Below are 6,186 nucleotides of genomic sequence, written 5' to 3'. Positions count from 1 at the left end.
TAGGTTCATTGCTCCGGCCCATAATACAATTAATCTAGCATGAGCCATGTGAGCCCCAAGAAATTTACCCGACAAATTGATAAGTCGGGCATTACCAGCCCACCAAGTGAAACCGGTGGTTTCTTGATCACGACCAGCTAAAGCTATAGTTCCATTAAAGAGCGTTTCCACGGGGTAGGACCTCCTCAGGGAATATAAGGTTTTCATGAGGCTGATCCTGAGCCGCCATCCAAGCATGAATACCTTCGTTCAGGACAATATTTTTTGTGTACAAAGTCTCAGATTCAGGATCTTCTGCTGCATGGATCTCCTGGGAAACAAAATCATAGGCACTTAAGTTTAGAGCTAGACCAACTACTCTAATGGTAATCATCGATAAACTGGTCACTGGCACAAATAACATGAATAAATGTAACCAACGTTTATTGGAAAAAGCAACCCCAAAGATCTAGGACCAGAAGTGGTTAGCAGTGACCATGGAATAAGTCTCTTCAGCTTGAGTCTGGTTAAAAGCACGAAACATATTTGCACCATCACCATCTTCAAATAAAGTATTTTCCACGGTAGCACCATGAATAGTGCATATAAGAGCAGCACCCAATACTCTGGCAACTCCCATCATATGAAATGGATTCAAGGTCCAATTATGAAAACCTTGAAAGAAGAGGATAAAACGGAAAATAGCTGCTACACCAAAACTAGGTGTGAAAAACCAACCGGACTGTCCAAATGGATAGATCAAAAATACAGAAACAAAGACAGCAATTGGAGCAGAGAATGCAATTGCATTATAAGGTCGCAACTGTACAGATCGAGCAAGTTCAAATTGACGTAACATGAAACCTATTAGACCGAAAGCATCGTGAAGAGCAACGAAGGTCCATAGACCACCTAATTGACACCAAAGAGTCAAATCTCCTTGTGCTTCGGGACCCCATAATAGTAGCAAAGAATGTGCTAAACTATTAGCAAGAGTAGAAACTGCGGCAATTAGGAAATTACAACCTTCTAGATAGGAACTGGCCAATCTGTGAGTAGACCATGAAGTCACAAAGGTTGTATCCATGAACCATCCACCTAAGGCAAAATAGGCACAAGGAAAGAGAAATAGACCGGACCAACCCACAAAAACGAAACGGTCTCTGCATAGCTAGTCATCCATAGTATCAAATAAAGTTTTTTCTTCTTTAGAAGACTTTCCAAGGGCTATAGTCATAGCGATCATCCTATTTCACTATTTCGACCATTTCCGAGCACCCTATACGATCAAATGGTATACAATGAATTGGGGACAATTTTTCATCCATTATCCTTTCAAAAAAAATAGGGTTTCGAAGATTCGTTGTTGGAACAAATATTTGAAACTGGACCGAACCGATTCAATATAGGTAAATGCATGATCGCTCGATCCCAAGTTTTCAGAGTTCCTATCTGATCTTAGAATCACCTATTGAATAACATCGATGGAACAATTTAAGGGGAGGGAAGTGCGCTTTCTACCTTCCATTGACCAGATTCTATTCGCAATATATATTCCATTCAATATTTTTTATTCATTCTCATCTTGTTCTGCAATGCAACAAAATGAAAAGGAGTATTTCTATTCTCTCTCATCCATCTCTATGTATACTACATTGTGGTCCGATACGAATGAGTTTACGGGCAGGAACGAGTCGATTTTTTCATAACTCATAGAGCTAAATGAAATGACTCCAAAGTTCTTCTCCTTCTATAGCAAGAAGTTATATATTGAACCATTGTGATCCAAAAGTGAAACCCTTTTTTTCCCTTTTTTTTCTCTTTTCACATCATAATTTCAATCCGTTTCTCACCAGTGTAATCACCATATGGTACATTCATATGAAAATATTTTGTATATCGTAACAGAATCACATATTTTATTTGTGTATCAATTTCGTCTAAACAGAGAAAATACGTTGTCCGTAATTTGGCTCGGAATGGACTTACTTCAAGATCTATATCTCTTTCTGTCCAGGGAAGGGAGAAGAGATCATAAAAATCGATCCAACGAAACAGTCAATCAACAACCAAATAGGGAGTTCGATCAACTAAATAAGATCGATTAATTTCAGATAGGAAAGGTTCACTTTCCTAATCTCCATCAAATTTAAATACCAGAGTAGCTTATATATTCATAAGCCAATGGGTCAGGTTCACTTACTTCTCTTCCGTTTTTTCCACTTCTTTTGAAGACTAGTAATTTAAAATTACCAAGTATCCATAATACCTCTGATATGTTCAAAATAGACAAATATTGAGTAAACTATATACTGATCCTATAGTAGCAGGATGAAGAAGACTATTATTGATAAAAATATAGTGGTCCTCCCCCCATATTAGTTGTGAGACTCCATCATAACAAATGTTTTGCCTGAAACCTATCATGACAGATAATTTTGGTCCCTGTAAAAGGGTTTTCATCTTGAAAATATGTGGATCATACGATGAGAAATTGACACGCGAGCCTTCTTTCTTCGTGGGAAACATGAGCCCTTTATTGGACTTGAACCAATGATTTACACCTTACCATGGCGTTACTCTACCGCTGAGTTAAAAGGGCCCCCTCATCATATATGAATGAGTGAGTCTACTATGGTAGATGGACAATAAATTGGATATGGATGATCCATCTATCTTTATAGATATTAGGTTGAGAACATATATATAGTAGCTCGTAGGGTAAGGATCGCTATACTGGAAACTCCGGGCTGAGCTAATGTGAAACAAATGGAGACAAGTTATGCCTGAGAGCATTTGCTGAAATATGTTCTTGAGTCCTTCCATCTCTTTTATGGCTCTATCGTCATGTTAGGCCCATGGGATTGACAGAGAGGGTAGGGATGGCTATACTGGAAACTCCAGGCTGAGCTTATATAAAGCAAATGGAGACAAGTTATGCCTAGAGATGATGTTGAGTCAGCCTTGTCCACAAGGGAGCTATAAGTAATGCAACTATGAATCTCATGGAGATTTTGATCCTAGCTCAGGATGAACACTGGTGGCATGCTTAACACATGCAAGTCGGACGGGAAGTGGTGTTTCTAGTGGCGGACGGGTGAGTAATGCATAGGAGCCTGCCCTTGGGAGGGGAAAAACAGCTGGAAACGGCTGCTAATACCCCATAGGCTGACGAGCAAAAGGAGGAATCTGTTCAAAGAGGGGCTCGCGTCTGATTAGTTAGTTGGTGAGGTAATGAGTTACCAAGGCGACAATCAGTAGTTGGTCCAAGAGGATGATCACCCACACTGGGACTGAGACACGGTCCAGACTCCTACGGGAGGCAAGAATTGGGAATTCTCCACAATGGGTGAGAGCCTGATGAAGTAGTGCCGCGTGAAGGCAGAAGGCCCATGGGTCATGAACTTCTTTTCTCGAAGAAGAAAAAATGATGGTATCTGAGGAATAAGCATCGGATAACTCTGTGCCAGCAACCGCGGTAAGACAGAGGATGCAAGCGTTATCTGGAATGATTGGGTGTAAAGCATCTATAGGTTTCTTTTCAAGTCCGCCATCAAATCCCAAGGCTCAACCCTGGATAGGTGGTGGAAACTACCAAGCTAGAGTACGGTAGGGGCAGAGGGAATTTCCAGTGGTGCGGTGAAATGCATTGAGATCGGAAATAACACCAACAGCGAAAACACTCTGTTGGGCCGACACTGACACTGAGAGACGAAAGCTAGGGGAGCAAATGGGATTAGATACCCCAGTAGTCCTAGCCGTAAATGATGGATACTAAGTGCTATGCGTATCAACCCGCGTAGTGCTGTAGCTAATGCGTTAAGTATCTCGCCTGGAGAGTACGTTCGCAAGAATGAAACTCAAAGGAATTGACGGGGGCCCGCGCAAGCGGTGGAGCATGTGGTTCAATTCGATGCAAAGCGAAGAGCCTTACCAAGGTTTGACATGCCGTGAATCCTCCCGAAGGAGAGGAGTCCCTCCGGGAATGCAGACACAGGTGGTGCATGGCTGTCGTGAGCTCATGCCATAAGGTGTTGGGTTAAGTCCCGCAATGAGCACAACCCTCGTGTTTAGTTGCCAACATTTAGTTTGGAACCCTGAACAGAATGCCGGTGATAAGTCGGAGGAAGGTGAGGATGACGTCAAGTCATCATGCCCCTTACGCCCTAGGTGACACACGTGCTACAATGACCGGGACAAAGGGTTGCGACCCTGCGAGGGCAAGCTAACCTAAAAAACCTGGCCCCAGTTTGGATTGTAGGCTGCAACTCGCCTGCATGAAGCCGCAATCGCTAGTAATCGTCGGTCAGCCATACGGCAGTGAATCCATTCCCGAGCCTTGTACACACCGCCCGTCACACTATGGGAGATGGCCATGCCCCAAGTCATTACCTTAACCGCAAGGAGGGGGATGCCGAAGGCTGGGCTAGTGACTGGAGTGAAGTCGTAACAAGGTATCTGTACTGGAAGGTGCGGTTGGATCACCCCCTTTTTAGGGAGAGCTAATGCTTTTTGGGCTTCTTCGTTTGACACTGCTTCCGAAAGGACTCACATCTGAGTAAAACTCGTAGATGGAAGTATTCTTTTGGGTCTCGATAGTGAAGTGAAACCATGAGCTTATCATCCCAGGTTGGAACAAGTTGATAGAATCCCATCTCCCATTTTCCTCCCCATGTTGCCACTCAGGCAGGGACATGGGGTAGCAAAAAAAGTGTTAGGGTTTCTCTTCTGCTATTTTGGATATATTGAGGCCTCCATCCCCGGGAGGCCTGCACAATGGGCTATTAGCTTATTTTCTATATTGGTTCTGCCAATATATTGGTGTTGGTGTAGGGGAAGGTCTCCATACCCAGAGGCCTGCACGATGGGCTATTAGCTCAGCGGTAGAGCGCGCCCCTGATAATCGCGTCGTTGTGCCTGGGCTGTGAAGGCTCTCAGTCACATGGATAGTTCAATGTGCTCATCAGTACCTGACCCAGAGATGTGGATCATCCAAGTCACATTAGCATGGCGTACTCCTCCTGTTTGTTTGAACCGGGGTTTGGAACTAAACTTATCCTCAGGAGGATAGATGGGGCAATTCAGGTGAGATCGAATACAGATCCAAATTTCTATTCATTTGTGGATCTGGGCGGTTTAGGAGTGATGGTGGTTATCCACCTCGAATCCTCTCTTCTCGAGAATCCATACATCCCTTATCAGTGTATGGATTGCTATCTCTTGGGCACAGGATGAAGTTCAGCCTAGATGTGGAAAATAGAGCACCTAACAACACATCTTCACAAACCAAGAACTATGGGATCACCCTTTTCATTCTAGGTAGGGTGACGAAGGGATCATACCATTCGAGCCTTTTCATGCTTTGGAGGTCCATAGTAAATAGCAATCGATAGGATCTCCTCATTATTCCCTAAAGGAATAACGTGAAATCAAATTCTATCAATTCATTTTCTGTACAGCCCAGTAGATTGGATCTAGTCATAAGAATAGAAGAATGCTTGGTGTAAATAGAAATAACTCCTTGGTCTTCGACCACCCACTATGAAAAACCCTTGGATGAGTGCAACGGATGGGATGTCTTTATCCATCTCCTCACATGGGAGCAAAGCAGGTTCGAAAAAGGATCTTGGAGTGTCCCGGGGTTGGCCCAGGAGGGTCTTTCAACACCTCCTTTTCTCATCAAAAGTGATTTTCATTTGCTCGCCGTTGGCTCGGTGAGGAAATAAAAAGAAAAGGGGAACAAGCACACTTGGAGAGCACAGTACAATGGAGAGGAAGCTGTATGCTGCGTTCTGTAAGGATGAATCACTCCTGAAAAAGAACCTATTGATTCTCTTCCAATTAGTTGATTGGATAGTATCGCAGGTGCGAGGATTTACTTCATGGGCAAGGTCTCTGGTTCAAGTCCAGGATAGCCCAACTGCGCCAGGGAAAATCGTAGGAAGAAAAATAAAAAACATCTTATTTATTTATTTTTTTCTTTCATGTATGGACCACTTGGTCAAAGTACGGGGGATATAGCTCAGTTGGTAGAGCTCTGCTCTTGCAATTGGGTCGTTGTGATTACGGGTTGGATGTCTAATCATCTAGGTGGTAATGATAGTATCTTTTACTCGAACTGGTGACTTACATTTTCTCAGTAATGGGGAATAGGACTGAAACATGCCACTGAAAAACTCTACAGAGACAAAGAAAGATGGGCTATCA

At 43.2% G+C, this 6,186-nt stretch overlaps 1 pseudogene; it reads left to right on the top strand.

The window, feature by feature from the left end:
• The first annotated feature begins 2,990 nt into the window (after nt 1-2,990).
• Nucleotides 2,991-4,466, top strand: LOC149213205 (18S ribosomal RNA; annotated as a pseudogene).
• The last annotated feature ends 1,720 nt before the right edge of the window (nt 4,467-6,186 follow it).

Source organism: Pinus tabuliformis, chromosome 1_1 (assembly GCF_031772625.1).
Source record: "Pinus tabuliformis cultivar Carrire ecotype Pingquan chromosome 1_1, CPIR1, whole genome shotgun sequence".
NCBI lineage: Eukaryota > Viridiplantae > Streptophyta > Pinopsida > Pinales > Pinaceae > Pinus > Pinus tabuliformis.
This window is presented reverse-complemented; position numbering and strand designations above follow the sequence as displayed.